General features: G+C 46.1%; 1 long non-coding RNA gene across 1 annotated transcript; it reads right to left on the reverse strand.

The window, feature by feature from the left end:
• Positions 1 to 2,962: 2,962 nt before the first annotated feature.
• On the reverse strand, positions 2,963 to 3,451 carry LOC118354912 (uncharacterized). The gene is made up of 2 exons (XR_004816319.1): positions 3,359 to 3,451; positions 2,963 to 3,246 (listed from the first exon to the last, which is right to left on the reverse strand). It is a non-coding gene; the product is annotated as an uncharacterized LOC118354912 (long non-coding RNA).
• Positions 3,452 to 22,678: the final 19,227 nt, after the last annotated feature.

Genomic DNA, 22,678 nt, shown 5'->3' on the forward strand with positions numbered 1-22,678 from the left:
TTTGGCTTGGCCTTGTATGCCTCAACTTTTGCCCTGAGAAAATCATGTCCCAGAAAGCCACTGACCCTTCAAGAATAGAAGGTTCAGGGGGGTGCTTGGCTGGCTGTCAGAAGAGCATGTGACTCCATCCTGGGGCCATGAATTTGAGCCTATGATGGGTATGGAGATTACCAAAAAATTAAATAAACTTAAAAAAGAGAAAAGAAATAAAATATTTAAAAAGGAAGGGGTACCTGGGTGGCTCAGTTGGTTAAGTGTCTGCCTTTGGCTGCCTTTGAGTCCTGGGATCGAGCCCCCCATTGGGCTCCCTGCTTGGCAGGGAGTCTGCTTTTCCCTCTCCTTACTTGTGCTCTCTCGCTCACTGTCAAATAAAAAAAATAAATAAAATCTTAAAAAAAAGAGAGAGAGAGAGAGAGAGAAAAGAATAAAAGTTCCATTGAGTAGATGGGAACCAGCCCACAGGCAAAAGAGAGCCTCGCCTTGCTTGCCTGCTGATGCTTAAGTGAGAAGTAACTAGTGTCAGGCCCTGGGGTCTGGACTGCTCACGACCTGGCGTTGCTGTGACTGCTGTCACAGTAGCTGCCCCAAATGCTGGAGAACAGGAGGCCAGAGCTGGAGGAGGGAATGAGAATGAACATCTGCCCTGAGCTGAGCTTTGACATTCCGATGGTGGCTTCCTGCCGAACACCTCCGGTCTTTCCCCTGGATTTATTTCCCCAATAGGTAAATACTCCTCTGTGACAAGCCCGGGAGCTCATGGGGCCACGGGGGAGCCAGCAATCGCAGCACTGTTTGTAAAGAACAACTGGATGCAACCTACACATCCATCCATGGAAGAAAGGATAAAATCCATGCAGTATATTGAAATTCAGGGGCACACGAAACCCAAGGCAAACTGAATGGGTGGGAACCACACATAAGCGCTGGGATGCAATCCACCAACAACATGGAGCCTGAATGATAATATTTATGTGAAGATTAAACCCCTAAACAATACCGCATTTTGCTTACAGATGCATAAATATGTACTAAAATGCAGACACCTACAGGTGAAGGAGAAATGCCACGCTGCTGGAAGAACTGAGGAGGGGGCTGGGAAGGGATGGAGGCGGGTCCTTGGGAGGCCTCTGCCCAGGTCGACCCTCTGCTCCTTCCAGAATAGCAAGGGTCTGAGCAAATGGGCCACCCCCTGAGCCAGCTGTGTCGGGGCACCCAGGCATTCCTCATCTTGTGCTCTCTTCTTGTCTGTGTGTTGGACATATTTCAGGTGAGACTGCTTTAGAGAAAGAAACTTCCACAGTGTGGGATGCATGTACCCAAGGAAAGACAAAGTGAGGGGGTGATAGCTAGGGGGGGTGAGGGAGGTCACAGGGCAGTCTGCAGCAGGTTGGAGCCCCCAGGAAGCAGAGTCTGGAGGGAGTTGACATCCCACATGTTCGTTGGAGGTGCCCTGGGATAAGCACCATGGGGTGAGGGGAGCTGCCACAAAGCGTTGGCTGGCCTCTCCCCCATCCCCAGAGATGAGGGGCTGTGGTGGCCTTCAGAGTTGTCACCAGTTGGGCCAAGGTGCCCGGGCCCTTATACACCAATGTCGATAGGTCGCTGAGCATGGGCCACCCGGGAAGGGTCTGCCCTCGGCTGAAGTTGACCCAGAGGGGCTACAGCTGGGCGCTGTGGCTGACAGCACTGCCAGTGATCGGGACATGTCCCCGTTCCCGGGGTCTGGCTGGCCCCATGGGTCGCCTGCCATCTTAGGTCATTTGGGGGCAAATCCATGAAGGACTCGAGAAGCTGGAATTGGTTCTCTTCCTAGCGGTCATCCTATAGCACATGTGGTTGAGACACCTAGAATCTTAAAAAACATTATTAAAAAATGTTTAATTTGGAAAAACTTCAAACCTCCAGAACAGTTACAGAAACAGGACAATGAACACCCACGTGCATTTGCCCCTCACCTAGATCTGTCACTTGTCAACATATGCCATTTGTAAATAATGTCACCTTTCTGGCGTTGTCTTGGGAAGCCCTCTGCTACCTCTTATGTTAAGGTGAGTTCAGGCATCGTGACACTTTACCCTCCACTCCGTCGGCTTGTGTTCCCTAAGAACAGGACCCGCTCTTCCATAATCAGGTACAGTATCAAGTTCAGGAAGCTCCATATTAGGTCAATACGACTATTTTGAAACAACCCATACAGGTTATCCAATACTATGCTGGGCAGCAATTTCCCCCCAATGGGAGGATCCAAGCTGGGGTCATTTTGGAGTCCTGCTAAATAGCTTCCTAAAAGAACACCATTTTTGCTTTTTTGAGTTTTCCTGACATTTTTCAGATTCTAGTCATGGGGCATCTCAGCTTGGAAAGAGAAGCCCTTCCTTCCCAGCCAGAGCCTGGCCCAGCATCTGGGGCCCAAGCTCCGCTCTTGCCAACCATTTGCACCTGGCCTGGATGCTAACAGGGGACCTGGGAAGGCTTCACGTCCATGGTGCCTCTCAGAGTCTTACCTTCTTTCCTCACAGCAGGCAGGAGAGTGAAGGCTTCATAAAGAGGTTCCTGACCTCACCAGGGTGCTCAGGTATGTGCACATGAGCAGGATAATTGGGTTTGGAGGAATATGCACCTTAGTTGACTAGAGTCAGAGCTGGGAGGTGGTGCTTCTCAATCCCCGGGAGCGGCTCCCCTTGTTTCCAGCCCTGGAGGGTGGCCCTGGCACATGCATGGGAACTGCTACCAAGCCCACACCATCTGCTGGGGCCCCAGCCTGCCTTTCACCATCAACCATGCCTTTCATTTCACACATCTGTTCAGCCACAGCCTCTTCACCCAAGCCTTTACCCAGAAACAGCGCAGGAGATGCTGTGATAACTGTAAGACACGCATAGTCAGAGACGCCATCAGGGAGGCTTTGAGGTTTTGACAAATACGTTCACACACAGCTCACTGTTCACATGTCACACGAAGCCATAATTAAATGTCCTTTATGAAAACCCCTATTTGCTTAAGCAATTGTAATTGGATTTGCTGTTACATGTGCCAGGCATTTCTAACTGATACCCGTTCCTACAGGTACAGCTGTCTGGAACCTGAGCTTCAAACCATGGAAGCATCTTCTCTCATCTGTTGCTACTGGCGACACCGTGCAGTCAGGCTCTGGTCCTGGAGTCGCCAGCTTGGGGTCAAATCCTGACACTGTGCTTGAGCGACCTGGGACAAGTACTGAAGCCCTCAGAACCTCTATTTCTTCATCTGTAAAATCAAGATAATAATTGAGAATTAGGTGAGCCAGCGCAGGAAAGCACCGGCAGTCACCATGCCCGCAGGCACACACCACGCTCGCTGCCGGCCTTGACACACTGACCTGCCAGTCCTTCCGGGAATAGTTCCTTCTCCCAGCCCGGATCTCTCATGCAGTATGAACACGGAAAGCAAAATGTAGTCATTTTATTTTCTGCACCAATAGAAAAATATTAAAGTCAGTGGAAAAAATGTTGTGCCATATATACGGTTTAATGTCCTTAAAACATAGAAAGACCCTATAACACAGCAAAAGAAAAACAAACCCAATTTTTTAAAATGGGCAAAGCATTTGTGATGGCAGTTCACAAAGAACCACAAATGGGGATCCCTGGGTGGCGCAGCGGTTTAGCACCTGCCTTTAGCCCAGGGCTCGATCCTGGAGACCCGGGATTGAGTCCCACGTCAGGCTCCCGGTGCATGGGGCCTGCTTCTCCCTCTGCCTGTGTCTCTGCCTCTCTCTCTCTCTCTGTGTGTGTGACTATCATAAATAAATAAAAATTAAAAAAAAAAAAGAACCACAAATGGCTAATAAATAATCAGCAGTAACTAAAGAAATGCAAATTAAATCCACAAAGAGATGAATTTTTTTTTTTAGCTACAATTTTCAAATGCCAGTATCAGGGCCCCAATATTGGTGAGAATGTGGGAAAATGTGCCTCATTCCACACTGCTAGTGGGGTTTTAAATTTTTATCTGCATAGTGCCAAACTGGCAACATCTATCAAAGCTTTCCTATCATTTAGTACCTGTGAATTTATTTTCAGGTAATGAGAGGTGTGCTCAGGAGTTTTGAGAGTGTTCATGCCTGCTGCTTAGTGAATACCTGGATTCAACCTTGATTCCAACAAAAGGGGATAACTTAAATAAATTATGGCACATCTGTACTATGAAAGACCTCATACCTCCACAGAGTTGTAGAAAGAAATGTTTACTGATAAAAAAAAGTGTTCACAATTTATTGTTGAGGGAAACAATAGTTTACATGTTAAAAACTGTATCTACGGTACAACCCATTTTGATAAAAATGTAAAAGTACATCTATGCGAAGGAAAAACATTAAGAATACTACACCCTCTAAACTTTTTTAAAGATTTATTTATTTAGAGAGCCTGGGGGTGGGGAGGGGCAAAAGGAGAGGGAGAGAGAGCATGCCAAGCAGACTCTGCACTGAGCCCGGAGCTGGATGTAAGGCTGATCTCACGACCCTGAGATCATGACCTGAGCCAAAATCAAGAGTCGGATGCTCAACCAACTGAGCCACCCAGGTGCCCCAAAACCTTCAAACTTTAACAGTAGTTATCTTTGAATAATAGAAGTATGGATACTTTTCATTTTCTTTTGCTATATTTTTTTAACTTCTTATTTTTCAGTTATCATATTTATTTATTTTTAATGGAAATAACTTGTGATTACCTGTGGGGAGGATAGGTATGAGCAAAATACTTTTTAATCTTTTTCTTCAAAAAACTGGTGATAAAGGTGGCTTCTCCAGCATCTTTGGTATCTTCTGGTCTTCTGCAAAATTAGAGATCTGGCTGTACAAGTAGATAGTGTGAATTCTTCTGGGGGGTGGTGGTGGTGGTTGATGGATTACTAATTAGGGTCCTGAACGTGAAGCTAAGCAGTCTTTCTGGATGTCACTGGGAGTTTCAGCCTCTGTCCCATCCTGAATCCAACAAAAAGTGAAGTCATATCTACTTGGCAGAGTGTTCACTGCACAATAAGTTGAACATAGCCACTGAAAATATTCATGCAAATATCTTCATTAGTAAAATCACGCAATTAACCTGAAATATGTGCTAAATGAAGCAGCCAAATTGTTGCAGCTTTTCCCACCTCTTAATTATAATTTTGGTAATCAATTTTTCTCCTGATTACCAAAAAGAAAAAAAAAATCTTCAGCGTACGCACAGTCTGAGGATGAGTTGGAATGTGAGATAAAAACCCCGAATCGTTTTAGCAAAGAAGGCCATTAACCTTTCCTGTGTTTTTGTTCATTGCAGGCATTTCCTGCTAATGCTCATTGCGGAAGATGATTGGATTTTAACAAGAGCTTTTTGGATCAAGCATTGGCCCTTCCTGAACTGTACGTTTTGAGAGTGCCGCTGTCATTAAAGGTTACCAGCACTTCCATTATCATCTTCCCGGCGTTTATTTCTTAAATGGCTTTTGACTGCCGTGTAAAAATTTTCCCTAAGTGAAAACTGACATTCCAGCTCACACCCCAAGGTATTCAGATGGCCACACATGCCCAGCAGCCAAGTGAAAAGCAGTAGGTGTTGGGGGCAGGGCGTCCTGGTAGGCACATGTCTCATGGTCTTTGGTCTCTAGTTTCAATTTACTGAACTGTTAGGGGCCTCAGGGGCGGGGGGTAGCCACACAGTATAGCATTTCACAAGGTGACCCTGGAGTTGTTGCTTAGCCTGGGGTGTGGGGCTCAATTTCTAGGCCCATAAAATGGGGGAAGCTACGGGGGATTGAGAAATGAGAGATGATGTAAAGGAGAGAACCTATTTGCCAATACGTAGCCTGACACCTTTTAACTTTCCCCTTTTAACGCGTTCTCCTTAAAACAGTCCACCTCTTAAGACTAAATAGGAACTTATCGCCTCCAGATAGGATAGGACAGGTGAGTGCTTGATCTCTCTAGTAAAATGCTGGTTTTGACCACTTGACATTAGAGTTCCTCCTGAGATGCAGAGATGCCTAGTACTTAGTCATGAAGACAGAGTTGGGAAGAACACATATATGACATATATAGAAGAGCTAAGGGGGCAGGGTCTGGGAGAGCAGGTTGTGTACTGCACAAGGACATCCTCTAAGGGGAGCCTGCTATTCAGAACAGAGGTACTGCAGATTTGTATATTTATCCTGACAGTCTTCTAGATACAAAGTCAGTCCATTGTAATGCTTTTCGCCAGATGAAAGTAAAGCATCCTCAGAGGGGGTACCTCTTTCCAAGGGGCACAGAGATATCATATAGGCTGCCACGTTGGGAAAGACCTCCCTGATGAAGCCACAGTTTGGGAGGAAAACAAGAAATGTGGGGAATAGGGGGAAGATGGGATGTGTGGGTCCTTCAGAGGTGTTAACCTTAAACGTAAAGCAGATATGTTACCAGCAACAGATGGGTTTATTGGGGGAATAAAAGAGAATTGCAATCTGGGACAGGCAAGCTGTGGAAAAAACCACCAGCAACTCTGTCTTGATAAACAGGAAGCTTTTTAGGGAGATAAGGGGGAAGTTGGGAGGGGGGTTATGAACTAAACATCCACTGGAGGAAACTGGGAGTTCCAGGTGTGGTGGCTTCTCTCTGGTGGAGCTGCTTTCTGGGGAGGCGGGAAGCTTTCTCTCAGAGTAGGAGCATCCACCTGCAAGGTCAAGTCCCTCTCTTTCTGTCGAGACTGCAGTTGACTCCTCATGAGTGGCAGGGCATGAGACCTCCCCTTGCCCACCTCATGACACCATTTTTGTGAGATTTCCAGTGGTTTTCTCTTCTGGTTTTCACAGAGGAGACCCTTATTAGGAAAGCCCTGGTTCCTGTTTAGGATCTGGAAGGGGCTGCATCTGGGGTGGTCCTGGACTTACCAGGGGAAGTTGGTGATACAGAGAAACTAGAAGAAGCTGTCTGGAGTACAGGGCAGGTTCTTGGCAGAAAAGAGTCAACTCCTGCCTAGAACATGACTGAGATGTGGCCAGGGTCCAGGGGACCCAGCAGGGGACAGGGCAGGGCCTGACGCCAGCAAAGGCAGGGAGCCATGGCAAGGCTGTGGGAGGGTGGACGGGGCGAGGGGAGGGAGCTCCAGGGACAGGCTGCCCCACAGAGCTGGGCCTGGGGGAGAGGACCCAGGAGCGAGGCAACCAGAGGATGAGAACAATTCCCAGCTTCCCCATCCTCCTTCTTGTGGTGTCAGTATGTGTGTGTATATGTGTGATGTGTGTGGTGTGTGCATGCGGTGTGTGTATATGTGTTGCACGTATATGCAGGAGGGGTGGGGGTGGAAGAACAGGGAGGGGAAGGAGAAGGAGGAGAGAGATTGTTAAATCAAACCCTTCTCCAATATTCCAATATCCAACCCCAGAAACTCACTTAACTGATTATGGTACCTTCTTCTAATGGAATATTCTAGAACCATGAAAAAGAATCCTATTCCTGAAAAACATTACAGATCAATACCACTTGTCATGATAAATGCAGAACTCTTTAATAAAACTCTACCAACCTGCATAAAACAACTCATTAGAGAAAAGTCACCAAGACCAAATAGGCTTTGTTCTTAATGTAATTTATCACTAAATAAGAGAAAACGTTTGAAAACATTAATAGCTGAAGCAGAAAATTTTAAAAATGATGCTACGCCTCCTTTTCATAGACTGGAAAAACAGTGTATAAAGGGCATTTTCCCTTAACACATCAACACCACATTTGAAATTCAAATCCGGCCGATATTTTGGGATTGGCCCCGTGCCAGGGCACTGGCCGCGTCGCCTAGCCCTTTCGGCGGGTGCTGAGCCCTAGGTGGTTTGGGCCTACACGGTGTCTTTGGCCTCATCTCCTCCCATCTTCCCCGGCTCACCGAGCACCGGCCCCACTGACCTCCCTGCTCTCCTGGAGCAGACCAGCTTGGCGTCTGCTGCAGGACCTTTGCATGCACGGTTCCCTCTGTCTAGCACACTTGCCCCTGCCCCAGATATCCCCATGGCTAGTTCCCCCATTTTTTGAGATGGGGCACCATCTCTTTAAGGACTTTCTGGGGAACTGCATGAAAAAAACCCCAGGCTAGGTCCATCCCAACCCCCTATCTGCTCTCCATCTCTCTCCCCTCTGTCTTCTATCACTGCCTGCATGCCAGGTATAGACTTACTGGTCTGTCCCTGATGCCAGAATGCAAGGGCCACAAGGACAGGGGATTTGTTAGCTGTTTCCCCAGGGCCCATAACAATGCCAAGCACAGTAATTGCTCAGAGAATATTTGTTGCATGAGCCAATGATCAGGCCAAAGAGCTGCTCTGTGGGAAAGGAAGTAACATCTGCAAATTCTCCACTTCAAACCTTTTGTTTTTGCTTAGGAATCCTGCTTGTTTGCGTTTAAAGCATTTGTCTTTTGAGAAGGCAAACTATGGGCCAGGTCTTCGACTGGAAAGGGACATGGACCTGGACCTGGGTGTGTGCAAGGAGCACTGAATGGGAGCATTCAGCCCTGAGCAGGGCACCCTCCCCTTGCCAACCAGACAGGAGGGAAGGGTGGCTCACTGCATTTCTCTGTTCCCCAGGGAGGCTGAGCTGCTTCTCCAGGATTTAGGGGCAGCTGCTGCTCCTTTTCCGGGACCCTGTTGACAGTCCCGCATCTTTTCTACTCATTTGTCAGTCTTTTTCTTACTGATTCATAGGGCCTGTTCTCATATTAAAGAAATCAGGCCTTTGGATATGCTAGGTCTTCAGAGTGTGTCATCAGTTGACCATATATGTCCTGGGGGGGAGCTTCACCTTCGCATCCCATCTGTCCATCTCCCTTGTGGTTTCAAAGTTTTGTGTCACACTCAGAAAAGTGTTCTTGAATCCAAGATTGTACTAAAACTCTCCTGCTTGCTTTTTGCTAACATATGTTGACATTCAGGTTAGGGGTAGGCTCGTCCCTTTGTATTCCCTGCAACAGGATGGGAAATTATCCTTGGGTTTTACCATAAGCCCCTGACATCTGACGCCAGGAAAATAGAAGAGAAAGCTGGAGCACCACATTTGTGGTTAGAAGGTGTTTTCAGCCATCTCCCTGGGGCTGGGCCACAGGCTGTGTGTGGGATGGCCTCCTGCAGCCACCTTGGAACCCCTGAGAGTGGCAGCAAGTGACGCCTTCACTCTCGGACGCCTTCACTCTTGGACACAGGGCTGGAGGGCAGTCCAGTGCATCTCTGGATGTTCCTGGATGTTGCATTTGATGCAGAAGAATACTAAGAATGTGACACCCTGTGATAGGCCTCTAGCACCTGGTATTCTGGAATTTCTATCTCACTGTGATTCAAAGAAATTAAAGTGTGAGTTAACCAGAGAGTACACTTGAGGTCAGGAGAGCCACTAAGATCCCTTTCTTGGAGACCTTTGGACCTTGACCTTAGCAGGATCTGTTCTGTCGGACCACCTCTCCATTCTCTCCTTCTTAATCTTCCAGGCCAGCCCGCCTGTGATAGAGGAGATGCTCCCACTGTTCTGTGCATCTCTGCCCCTCTCCCTTCCTCCCCAGGACTCCCCCTTGGCCTCACAGGGTCCTTCACCTGCTGATGGGAAACCGAGCTTCTGGACTTCCCTTCCCGAGACACTTACTCTGCCATAAGCTTCTAAAGCCAGACATTTTGAGGTAAAGGTCTAACTTGGAGGAAAGGAGTTTTAAAAAAGTAATAACCATGTAGTTTTCATAAAATGATACATACTTATGCTTAAACAAAATGAACAATGTTTAAAAGTACTAAGAAGAATGTCAAAGAAAAAAAATGCTCTCGTACCCTCCTCCCCAAATCAGCACCATGGTTAGCATCTGGCCTCTGATTTGAATGAAAACCAATACATGCTTTGCTGAAAATGGGATATTTTACTATACATACTATTTTTGATGAGAAAGCATTTGATTTTACTTGAATCTGACAATAAAAACAACCTGAAGTGGAGAGACTGCCAACCGCTGGGCATGCACACGTGGGCACACACACATGCACATACAATCAGGAGAAACACATTTACCCTCCCTTCAAAGTTAAGAAAAAAGATCATGAAAATCATAGAAGCTGAAGTCACTGACTTTCTCTGAGGCTCCAGGTTTTAACTCTCAAGGGTATTTATTGACTCTCTGGCATGAAAAATGAGAAAATTGGCTCATTTATTTTTTCTTCCTACTTCCCGCCCTGCCCGCCCCAGGAAATCATTTTAAAAAGGAAAAACTATGTTTTATGGTAGTTGATTAACAAATGTGTATGCTGTAGAAATCTTCAACACTTAACTATTGGCTGAATTAAAAATATTGAAAATCTGGGGAGTAAAGCCAATTAGATAATTACAATCGTGACACATGAATTAATTAATCTGTTTTGTCTTCCCAGCTCCGTCTTAAAGCTGAAATCCGACACGAAGACGTGAGCACAGTTCAATGGCTTTGAAGATTTCTTGCCTCCTGGTTTTGCCTTAGGAGCGAGAAGAACTTAATACAAGTGGAAAATTAAGATTTCTGTTGTACACGATAAAGATAAACTAAGCACTCCGCAGAGTCCAAATCACTGTCAGCGTTCCCACATGGCACTTTTTATCTATGGTTGACAGAAGAAGAAATATCGACCCTACTAATAACTAAGATAACCAGTTTGAACATCATTTCCTGAGACGTATTAACAGACGGTTTCGTTTTTAAGGCAGTCTGGATACCTGCATCTGAAATTTGGCTGTTCCTCTATACTCCACACAGAAGACACATTAAGTTGGTCTGATGTGGTTGGAAGATTACATTTCCCTTTCTAGGCACAGTCTCAGAAATCAACAATTAAAGAGATTGTGGCTGTTGTCACTTGGTCTTCCTACTCTGTGGAATGAAGCCATCCAATAGAATAAAAGGGTTGCATCCCTCACATTTTCTCCATTCATCCATTCATTGTTTCTTTTGTCCATGGACTCATGCATTCAGCAAATATTTATCGAGCATTCACTAGTTCCAGCCCTGTGCAAGGCACAACAGAAATAACGGCAGATGTATCAGTTAGTGTTTGCTGGATAACAATAAGTCATTCCAATGCTTAGTATTAACACTTAGTTTGAAACAACAGCGATGTTTTATTACTTATGATTCTGTGGTTTGGTTCTACATGATTTACAGTATTAAGATATATAATCCACATAACAACCTTATGATGTAGTAGCATGAGCCCCATTTTAAATATCAATAAACAGAAACACAAAGAGGTTATATACCTCTTGGAGTCTGGAAGAGATAGGTAGCAAATAAATGAAACACAAAGTCAAGATGGTCCATATGCAAGCCTACTTATATTATTTTCTGCAGGTTAGAAGTATTTCTTAGTTTAAAATAATTAACAATGCAATGGTGGGTGGTATTATCGCAGCTATGCAGAGTACAAAGAAGGGTGGTACATGGCACCATCAGGTCAGCTGTTACAGGATGACTTGTCCCATCTTGGGGATTGATACGGCTTCTCGATAGAAGAGACATTTAGACTCCCATCTAAAGTACAAAAGACCTAATCAAGGCAAGGAGAGAGGTAGGGAGGAAAAGTTCTATAAGCACAGCCACTGAGAGGCAGAATTTGGCTTGGGAATCACCACTGTGGACTTTGCAGTGAAATCGGAACAGGTAAATTAGTGAAATTAGACCAGGTAAAAAAGTCACCATGCTGGGCAGCAACAGAGAGATCCTCATGTGGCACACCGAGGGACAGTCACCCTGTCTTAGGAACATCACTCACTGATCTTGAAAATAAGAGGTGTTTTTGAAAACTCCATGAACAAAATTCGAAAGGCAGATGCCAAATGGGAGACAATATTAGCAATGCGTGTTGGTCCAATGATTCACTCATTGTGTGCCCACTGGTCACAGAGCCTTTCCAAGCATCTGCCTATAAATACACATCCCTACAGAAAACCACTTTGGCGGGGGCATGCTCTAACATAAGTTCTAGCTTGATTCATTTCTCATCACATTTTCCTCTCCACAACCTGTCTTGATAATCATCAGTATTGATTGGTCTAGCTCATTCTTTTTGAATGCATGCACACAATTGTTTATTGAAATTCTGTTGGGTTTTAGGTTGTTCCTGATTTTCTCCTATTGCAACCCATGCTACCGGGCACATCTTTGTTCTTCTCTTTACACGTGGGTTTAAGTTTTCTCTAGTGTGACAACCGTTGCATCCTAAATGTTTATTTATTTTTTTAAATGATTTTATTTACTTATTTGAGAGAGAGAGAGAGAGAGAGAGAGAGCAGGCAAAGGAGCAGGGGGAGAGGGAGAAACAGACTTGGCATTGAGTGCGGAGCCCAATGAGGAGCTCAATCCCATGACCCTGAGATCACCACCTGAGCCGAAACCAAAAGTCAGATGCTTTAACCGACTGAGCCACCCAGGCACCCCTTGAACATTTTACCAGGAACTGCCGCCACACTTCCCCATAAGATTGTAGCAATTCATAGCTCAACGATCTTTTTATGAGAGGACCACTCCTTTGCCAATACAAGGTATCAACAATCATTTAAATATTTAATAATCAGAAAGGCAAAGAAGCTCAACAACAACAACAACAACAACAAACCCAACAAAACCGTTTGATCTTGATTGATCATTGTTCAGTTAGTTTGAAGGTGAATTGCACTAATTTCCAGTGCAGTCTTATCAATTTTAAAGTGGCCGTGTTTATGAGACACCATTTCACATTTCAGGAGTAATTTGCTTTGGGAAATTGCCCAGTTTTCTTTAAAAGTTTGTGGATAAATTGAGGGTTAAATTGCCTCTAAATGAAGTTTAAGGTTTATAGCAAAGTGTATGGCTCCGAAGGATATCAAAGACAGCTCAGAGCAATTTCGAAGTACTTATAAGGCTAGAGCATATATGAACAGGGAATCCATGATTTGTCTAGGGCTTATTCATTATAGAATTCCTTTTGGGGTAATAACACAAATTGGCAGACCACCTTTCCTTCTGAGCAGAGTAAATGTGATAATGCTCTATTCCTTGTATTCATCAAGATAGGATGGTAATATCCCTGTTGATAAATGCAGGCTTTATTATTTCTGAAGTTGTTTATGGAAAGAATGAGTCAGCAGGAAAAGCAGACGTGAAATCACATGAAATCTGAACTGGGCTTTTGACCAGAGCTGCTTTAATAAAAGCCATTAGGTTTTACTTTATACCTAGACATTTATATTTTAAATTTAATCAAGTTGAAATCTTAAGCGGCATAATTTTATTAAACATGGAATTGATTGAATGCAACTTCTTTTTTTCTTTAAAAATTACTCCTGATTGGGCTGACCTGATTCTAAATGCTCAGGACTGGAACAGTGGGTGAGGTCGTTGGTAGGGACAGAAAATAACCTCGGGGAAACAGGGTCATTATTCTTGGGGAATTTCATACTATGCTATTAATAGAGATTGCAGACACCCCTCTGAATGCAGAATAGTGTTTTCTGTGGTGGTTTTGGGGTGTGATCATTAGGATAGTGAAGTTAAAAAAACAACCAGGTAATATTTAATCCATACAAAGAACTTATTCCATTCACCAAAAGTCCTATTGATTTGACTTCTCTAACATACCTATGACTCCCCTCAATTCTTTAGGAGTCTACTGCTGGTCTAGGGCATGGCCATCTCTTGTCTGGACTACTGGGGGAGCCTCCAAAGGGCCTTCTGGCATCTACTCCAGCTCTGGGTGCTGGATGTGGTTTGGTGCTAGTCTGGTAACAATGTCCCTCCTTGCTAAGTCCTCTATGCTGGGAATATCCAAGAACTCAGTCAATAGTAACCCCAAATCCAACCTAAGGTCAGATTTTGGTTAATCTAAGTCAATTAGGGTAGCTCCATTTTCCTTGCAATGAATGGTCTGGAAGAAGCACCTCGTCCTGTTCTGGCCAATGGGCCAAGAATTCTGCTAGAACCTTCTGGGAAGAGTTTCTTCAATCCTAAAAAAGAATTATTGGAGATGTTGATATTATTTCCTTTGGATATTATTGTACTTGGATGTGAAGCCTGGAAGGAGGGTCCCCAGCCTGCCACCAGTCCAAGGATGAGGCCAGCATACTGGGGGTGGATGGTGTCAGAACCCATGAAATTAGGGCTTTGGTCTGCACCCCAGACATGCCAGCTGGAGCTGGCTCTACCTTCATGCTCCATGAAAAGGGAGATAAGAATCTTCCTTCTTCTTGAAACCAGCTGGAGTATGGTATTTCTGTTACTTGCAGAAGAGGATTGGAAATTTACAGTGCCCATGTTTTCTCCACTTGGAGACAGGTTATAAAAACCACAAATCCTAATATGTTACTTCTCAGATTAAAATATCTCTCTCAATGGCAATAATGAGGCAATGGAAAGAGAAATTAAGAAAACAATCTCATTTACAATTGCACCCAAAGTAACAAAATACCAAGGAATGAACTAGAACCAATAATCCTAAAATTTGTACAGAACCACAAAAGACCCCAAATAGCAAAGGCAATCTTGAAAAAGAAGAACAAACTGGAGGTATCATGATTCCAGATTTCAAGATATACTACCAAGCTATGGTAATCAAGACAGCATGGTACTGGTACAAAAATAGGCACATACATCAATGGAACAGAATAGGAAGCCCAGAAACAAACCTATGATTATATGGTCAATTACTCTTTGATGAAGAAGGAAAGAATATCTAATGGGAAAAAGATGGTCTCTGACAAATGGTGCTGGGGAAACTGGACACAACATGCGAAAGAATGAAACTGGACCATTTTCTTATACCATACACAAAAATAAACCCCAAATGAGTAAAGATCTACCTGGGAGATCTGAAATCATAAAAATCCTAGAAGAGAGCACAGGCAATAAGTTCTCTGCATCGGCTGTAGCAACCTGTTTCTAGATAGGTCCGCTGAGGCAAGGGAAACAAAAGCAAAAATAAACTATTGGCACTTCATCAAAATAAAATGCTTTTGCACAGCAAAAGAAACAGTCAACAAAACTAAAAGACAGCCGACTAAATGGGAGAATGTATTTGTCAATGACATATCTGATAAAGGGTTAGTATCCAAAATCTATAAAGAACTTATACAACTCAACATAAAAAAAAAAAAATCCCAAGTAATCCAATTAAAAAATGGGCAGAAGACATGAACAGACATTTCTCCAGAGAGCACATCCAGATGGTCAATGGACACATGAAAAGATGCTCGGCTTCACTGATCATCAGGAAAATGCAAATCAAAACCACGATGAGATATTACCTCACACCTGTCAGGATGGCTGCGATCAACAACTCAGGAAACAACAGATGTTGGCGAGGATGTGGAGAAAGGGGAACCCTCTTGCACTATTGGTGGGAATGCAAACTGGTGCAGCCATTCTGGAAAATAGTTTGGAGCTTCCTCAAAAATTAAAAATAGAAGTACCATGTGATCAGGTAATTCCATTACTGGGTATGTATACAAAGAATACAAGAACACTAACTTGAAAAGATACATGCACCCCAATGTTTGCAGCGTTATTTATAATAGCCAAACTATGGAGGCAGCCCAAGTGTCCATCAATAGATGAATGGATAAAGCAAATGTGGTGTATTACACAACAGAATATTATTCAGCCACACAAAAGAATGAAATGTTGCCATTTGCAGCATGGATGGAGCTAGAGAGTATAATGCTAAGTGAAACAAGTCCGTCAAAGACAAATGCATAAGATTTCACTCATATGCGGAACTTAAGAATCAAAACAAATGAGCAAATGGGGGAAAAAAGAGAGAGACAAATCAAGAAACTCTTAACTACAGAGAACACACTGATGGTCACCAGAGGGGAGGGCTGAGGGGGGTGGGGGGAGAGGTGATGGGGATGAAGAATGCACTACTCATGACGAGCACAGGGTGATGTGTGGAAGTGCTGAATCCCTATACTGTACACCAGAAACTAATACAACACCATATGTTAACTATACCGGAGTTAAAACAAAAAAACCCTACTTAACCTCCAATAACAATAACAACAACAACAACAACCTTTTTCGATGGCTTCCTGCAACTTTTGGAAGAGAGTCTTGATAAGGTCCTTGGTCATATGTTCCCTGAAAAGTGCTCTAGCTCTTCCTGGGGGGATCCTCCCCCTGTCTCTGGGCTTTGGCTACAGAGATCTTCTCTGAGTTGCTGGAAGCTCCAAGCTCCTTCACGCTCAGAGCCTCCATGTACAAGGGACACCTGCTGCACCCATCTTTCCAGCCTGGCTTGCCAGCCAACTCTTCCAGCTCCTGTGAGTCTTCCTGGGTGCCCCCACCTGGACATGTGAGGTCCTCTGGGACAGGTTCTCACAGCATCCCATACATTCTTGTAACCCATCAGTTTCTCAGACTTTTCTTGTTTTGATGACCTTGACAGCTTTGAAGAGCACTGGTTGGTTATTTTGTAGAATGTTCCTTTCTTAGAATCTGTTTGAGGTTTATTCTCATGATCAGAGTTTGGTGATGAGTTTCTGGGACAAAGACTTTCAGAGGTAGTGTCCTCATCCATCATATTAAGGGTGCATGCTATCAGCGTGACTTCTATGTTGATGTTGACCTTGACCATTTGCCTGAAGTGTGTCTGTCAGGTTTTCCGCTAAAAAGTTACTTTCCTCCCCCTTCCACCCTGTCCTCTTTGGAAGGGTGTTAGTCTGCATAATCCACATTGGAGAAGTGGGGAATTTTGCATCCCCCTAGCACAGTTTTAAGGAAGCCTTGACAGAACCATCGTGGAGTCCATGAGTCAAGGGTCACTTGTCAGAGGAGTCCCATGTTCTCCAGGACTGGGCCAGGCTTAGTATTTCTGCCACGTTCTGTCGCTGGCTGGGAACAGCCCATGGCAAGCTTGGCCTCGCTACGGGGACGGCAATGGATTTCAGGAGTTGGGGCTGCAGGGTGGTCACCCATCCTGCAGTTGGAGATATGCAGGATAGTTCCTCAATGACACCGAGGCCACTGGGAGAAGCCACGTGTGAGTGCTCCTTTGACAGTCCAGCCAAGGTCCTAGCCAACCACCAGGTGATGCCTCTGGCCTCCATGTCTTCACTGCAGAGACCCAGGACATCAGGACACATTCCTCCCACTGTGCTCTGTCCAAATCCCCCACCCATAGAATCTGGGACCCACTAAAAAAATGGTCCTGTTAAGCCACTCGGTTGTGGGGTAATATGTCACACAGCTCTGTAACTGGAACACTGCCTGCCCTTACTGCCGGTAGACACACCTGTCCTTTTACCTCTCTTGTAATTCATCCTCAACCCTGAAAATGCATCTATTCGAAGGGACTGGGCCACTGCAGTAGAAAGCAGGGGAAGAGCTGCTCAGTGCCCAGGGGAGGGGGGTCAAGCCTGTGACCCACTGGAGCCAGGAGAGGCAGCTTCCCACCTGGGCAGGAGTGCTCAGTATCTTCTGAGCAACACATTTTGAAATGGTGAGACCAATTCTTTGACATAAAGAAGCTTCTGGTAAGGACTCAGAGCTATTTTCTGCTTGTATCAAGAAATTGAAGCACGATTTTACTCAAACAAGATGTGCCGATCTCTAATGCATCCTGGACTGTTTGTTCACCACCTTTCAGAAAATTAGAATTTCTGTTTAAACAAAAGATTTTCTTCTCATAATCTATTTATGGCTGACATTGCAAAAGTCATCTCATCACGCAAATCAGAGAGTGAGAAGTAGAGAGTGAGGGAAAGGGGCGGGAGGGGTGCTGAGGGTCACCGAGGTGGGAAGTAGCAATTATTGGCTTTTTAGTCGTCCACTTCATGCCAGCATGTCCCCAGGGGAGGAAGGGACAGGGCATGAGGGAGGAGGGGAGAAACGAGGAGGGAGCGGGGAGGGGCTGCTGTGGGGACTTACTCAGCATCCATCCCTACTCTCTTCCCTTATGCCATTTGGATTTCTTTCTTTCTTTCTTTCTTTCTTTCTTTCTTTCTTTCTTTCTTTCTTTCTTTCTTTCTTTCTTTCTTTCTTTCTTTTTTTTTTTTAAAGATTTTATTTATTCATGAGAGACACACACAGAGAGAGAGAAAGCCAGAGACATGGGCAGAGAGAGAAGCAGGCCCCATGCAGGGAGCCCGATATGGGACTCGGTCCCGGGACTCCAGGATCACACTCTGAGCCAAAGGCAGGCACTCAACCGCTGAGCCCCCCAGGTGTCCCTTCCATCTGGATTTCATTCCAGCATCTACACTGTCCTCAAAGCAGTCACCCGCCATGAGAAGCTGCTCCCACCTCTGGCTCCAGGATGCCTCTGCATCACCCAAGGGCATCAAAAGGCAGTAGACTGTGGGGATAAATTCTGGAGCCGGTGGCTTGGGCTAGAATCGCAGCTCTTCCATTTACAGCCTGTGCAACCTTGACCAAGTAACACAACTTCCCTGAGTCAGTTTCCTCATGTGTAAAAGTGGATGGGAATTACACTCATCTTATAGCGCTGTAAGAGGATTGAGTTAGTATTTTAAAGCACTTATGATGCTGGCTGGCACAGAGCATTCTGTTAAATGAATAAAAGCAATTTCATTCTCTACCAGTGTTTGGTTGAGAAATGAGGACTGGATATGCGACTGTCTCCAAGCAAATACACATTAGAGGGAGCCGGCCCTCCCCTCCCCTGCCTCGGAATCCTTGTTACAGGAGGAAAACACAGCACATCTGCTAGAGCACCGAGGGGGTCGCCGCTCCTCACCACAGAAGCCTTCCCGACTGACTTCACTGCAAGTGACTCAGGTACCGGGTGGCCAGGAGTTCTCAGCAGTTACCCTGCATACTTGGGAGCTCTTGTGACACAGGAAAACAAAACCTGCCACTTACTTCCAAATGCAGTGACATTCTGTGAATGCTAACTGTAACCATTAATAAAGGTGGCATAATGATAGATTTTGTAGATATTTATATAAACACAGGCTGGGCTTTGCAATTTCCCTTCTGTATTCTGGGGTCAATATCATTTTCTTCCAGGTCTCCAACAGGCTTATATGTTCTGGCAGGCTTGTAGGCCCCATGCCCTTGACCACGGATGCCTCCTGAATAAATGCGGCTCAGTGTTCAGTACCCAATAGACTTCCCACCAAGTGGCAATGGGGCTGCTGAGCTCCCCCCAAAGCCTTCTCCTCCCCACGGCTCCCTCTCTTGGAGAAATGGAGCTCATCTTCCCAGCCTGGGATCAGCAGGTGATGGTGACAGAGCGGTCTGCTTGGCCTGCCTTGGCTGCACCACCACCTCTGGACCAAGACTGTTCAAGGCAAGGGAAAGGGCTCCTTCATGTTACCCACGTAGGTCATGAGAGGACTTTGCCAGAGTCACGGGGGGACGTGAGAAGCCAAGGGGATTTCTTGGCAGTGATTATATTAGTCAGGCTCTCACATGGTAACTCTAACTTATTGACTGCCTGACATAAACAAAACAGATGCATACACCTACCCACATGTGCACACCTACTGCACACTTGCCTGCATGTGCACGCCTGCCTGCACCGCGCACACCTGCTCGCAGCATCCAGGGCATGCTCAGCAGCTCCAATGCCTCCCGGGGAGTGGGCCCTGGCATCAGCCCCGGCGTTCCTCCCGCCCAGAAGCAGAGCAGGTTCAGGCCTTTCCACACACCAGGCTTGCCCCTTCCCATTGGCCAGGCGTGTCCCGTGGAAAGCGTGGGAAGGACGCACCCAACGTGAGCCCCAGGTTGGCGGTGGGGGTAACCCTGACCACACCTCATGGAAGTGAAGAACTGGCAATGATCCTGCCGGCCGCGCTGTGTACGGCTGCTTGTGGTGTCCGTGACCGTGGCCTGCCCTTCCAGCACCGCGCGGGCCTCTGGTGGGCCAGGCTGCAGCAGAGCACCGTAGCCCTGCCTTTAAAATACGGATCTCGGGGCACCTGGTGGCTCAGCGGCTGAGCGCCTGCCTTCAGCAGGAGTCCTGGGATCGAGTCCCATGTCCGGCTCCCTGCGTGGAGCCTGCTTCTCCCTCTGCCTGTGTCTCTGTCTCCCTCTCTCTCTGTCTCTCATGAATAAATAAATAACCTTTAAAAAATAATAAAATAAAATAAAAATAAAATAAAATAAAATAAAATATCTCTTCGTCATTTCAGGGACTGGTCCTATCGCCTTGTTAGCTTCCTCTCTGAGCAGAGCCCTACAGCTCAGTCACCATGGGAAAGCGGCAGGAAAGGTGGGGGGGATATGGATCATTGTGCACATTGGGGAATTAACATAAAGAGAAAATGGATTCTAGAAGTAGTATATGAACATGCCCATGATAAAAGTCCATCAATAAGTCCTTATTGTGCAAATTACAGATGTTAATGCTCCCCTCACCCTTCTCTCCCTGCCTCCCTGTAGGACACTGCCTCTGCCTGCCTCCCAGCTGGCCGGGAGCGCCTTCCTCCCGCAGCATTCATGCAGTCTGGAAGCTTCTGCCCCGTGGGTTGTTAGAAGAACTCCCTCCCCTCCCCCAGGCTGCCACTTGCCTCCCTGGAGCTTCTGGAATTACACAGAGATGGAGGTTTCTAAAAATGTGCCAGGATCTCTTATACTAAAGCGCAGGCTGACCTGGCATGTCCGGGGCGGCAGTTAGGCCATGCATGCTATGCTCTCTCTTCTACAGAAGGCCGAGCTCCCTTGTCTTCTTGTTGATGTTGACTGGCCAGGAGGAGGTGTGTGTTTACCACCCCATAGTCATCAGGTGCAGAGCATCCTCTTTCCTATGCCTGTGCCCCCAATAGGTAACACTGGTTGGGGAGGGGCAGTCAGGGTGGGGATGGCCCAGGTCCCAGAGGCCTTTGCTCAAGCACACGGACCACTTATCTTCACTAGGAAGGTCACAGCCCCCTTCTCTTCTCTTCACCGAGTACTGAGTATTAGAGAGGTCTCTGCCTCGGTGGGGCAGGACCATACAACAGTTACCATGTGGGATGTTCTGGATGCATCCATTGTCCTGCTAAGGAGAATGCTGGCAGGGTCAGTGCAGTGGCCAGAGCTACAAAGTGGGGTGAACACCCTATTGGAGAAAAGGAGAGAAACTTACCCCGTGGCCCTGAGGGGCAGAGGTAGCTGGATAAAGATCTGGGCTCTGCCACTTGCTACTTGTGTGACCACATACCGTGAGTCTCTCAAGGGCTAGGGCTGCTGCAACAAACTGGGGTCCTTGCAACAACAGACAAGTATTCTGGAGGCAGAGGTCTGAAATCAGGGTGTCAGCAGGCCCATGTTCCCTCTGGAGCCTCTAAGGGAGAATCCTTCCTGGCTTCTTCCAGCTTCTGGTGGCTTCTGGCAATTGTTGGCGTCCCTTGGCTTGTGGCAGGACCTCTCCAATCTCTGCCTCCACTGTCACATGGGTGTTCTGTGTCTGTTTATTTCCCTCCTATTACCTCAATCATTGGGTTAGGGCCCCCCTAGGCCAGTATGACCTCCTGCAAAGATGTTTCCTTTTTTTTTTTTTAAGATTTTATTTATTTATGCATGAGAGACACAGGCATAGGGAGAAGCAGGCTCCATGCGGGGAGCTGGATGCAGAACTCGATCCCAGGATCCCCGGATCACGCCCTGAGCCAAAGGCAGATGCTTAACCACTGAGCCACCCAGGCATCTCTATAAAGATGTTTCCTAAAGCAGCTTTAATAAGCTGCCCTGTGTGAGGCACCTTCCCTCCTGGTCCCACGCTCCAGGTCCCCAGTCAGTGTTTCTTGCACCTCTCAGATACTTACACTGGAATCCTTAGGGGTTGCTCCTGGAAGAACCCCAAAAGGAGTCAATAACAGACCCTTGGTAGCCCTTCCCCTGGGGCAGACAGGGAGGAGGTGGCCTAGCTGTGTGGGGTCCTCATAGCAGGCAGCTTCTGGAATGAGCAGAAAGGCATCTGCTTCAACCTCTGGCTGCAGACATAAGCTGGGAACACCAGGGAACAGGAAAGTCACGTTGGACTAACTGGCTGTGTGGTTTGGGCAGGCCGCTTACCCTTTCTGTGCCCCTTTCCCCACCATTAGAACAGTGGCCCGTAGAATCCGTTGTGCCTTTGGGACTCTAGAATCCTATAACCTCTTCTCTCCACCCCAACTTTCAACAATTTCTTTGTCTGGTTCATCCATTTATTGTAACATTTTTTATTTATTAATGTTTTTGAGGCAGAGAAGAAGTAGAAACTGGGGTTTGTCTCTGAGGGGCATGCTCATGTTTTTTGTATGGGCTCAGGAAAACATGACATGGTAACACAGTGGAAGGTTTTATGGAGAGAGAAAAAAACTGATTTTCTTTATCCTTTTTGTAGCTGACATTTGCTCAGATTTGGCAACAAGATAAAGTGGGAAGTGGGTTGACTTGGGGTCAGATGATCTGGGTTGAATGCCAGCTCTGCCTCTTTCTAGCTATGTGATGTTGGGCCTGTTCATTCATTCAATAAATACATATTGGGTGTGTGCCAGGCCACATCCAGGATTTTGGAGAGTCAATGGAGGGCAAAATGATGGGCTCCTGCCCTCCTGGTGCTTACAGACTAGCCAGGAAGAAAGCCATTCATCAGATAACAGGGTGGATATACACATACACCACAAGAGAAGCTCCGAAAGGTATGAAAGCAATGAGCAAAGATACTGGCAAGGTCTGCAAGATTTGAAAAGATCTTGCTGAGGATGTGATGTTGAACTGAGATGTGAGTATGTGTA

Source organism: Canis lupus, chromosome 5, assembly GCF_003254725.2.
Source record: "Canis lupus dingo isolate Sandy chromosome 5, ASM325472v2, whole genome shotgun sequence".
Taxonomy (NCBI): Eukaryota; Metazoa; Chordata; class Mammalia; order Carnivora; family Canidae; genus Canis; species Canis lupus.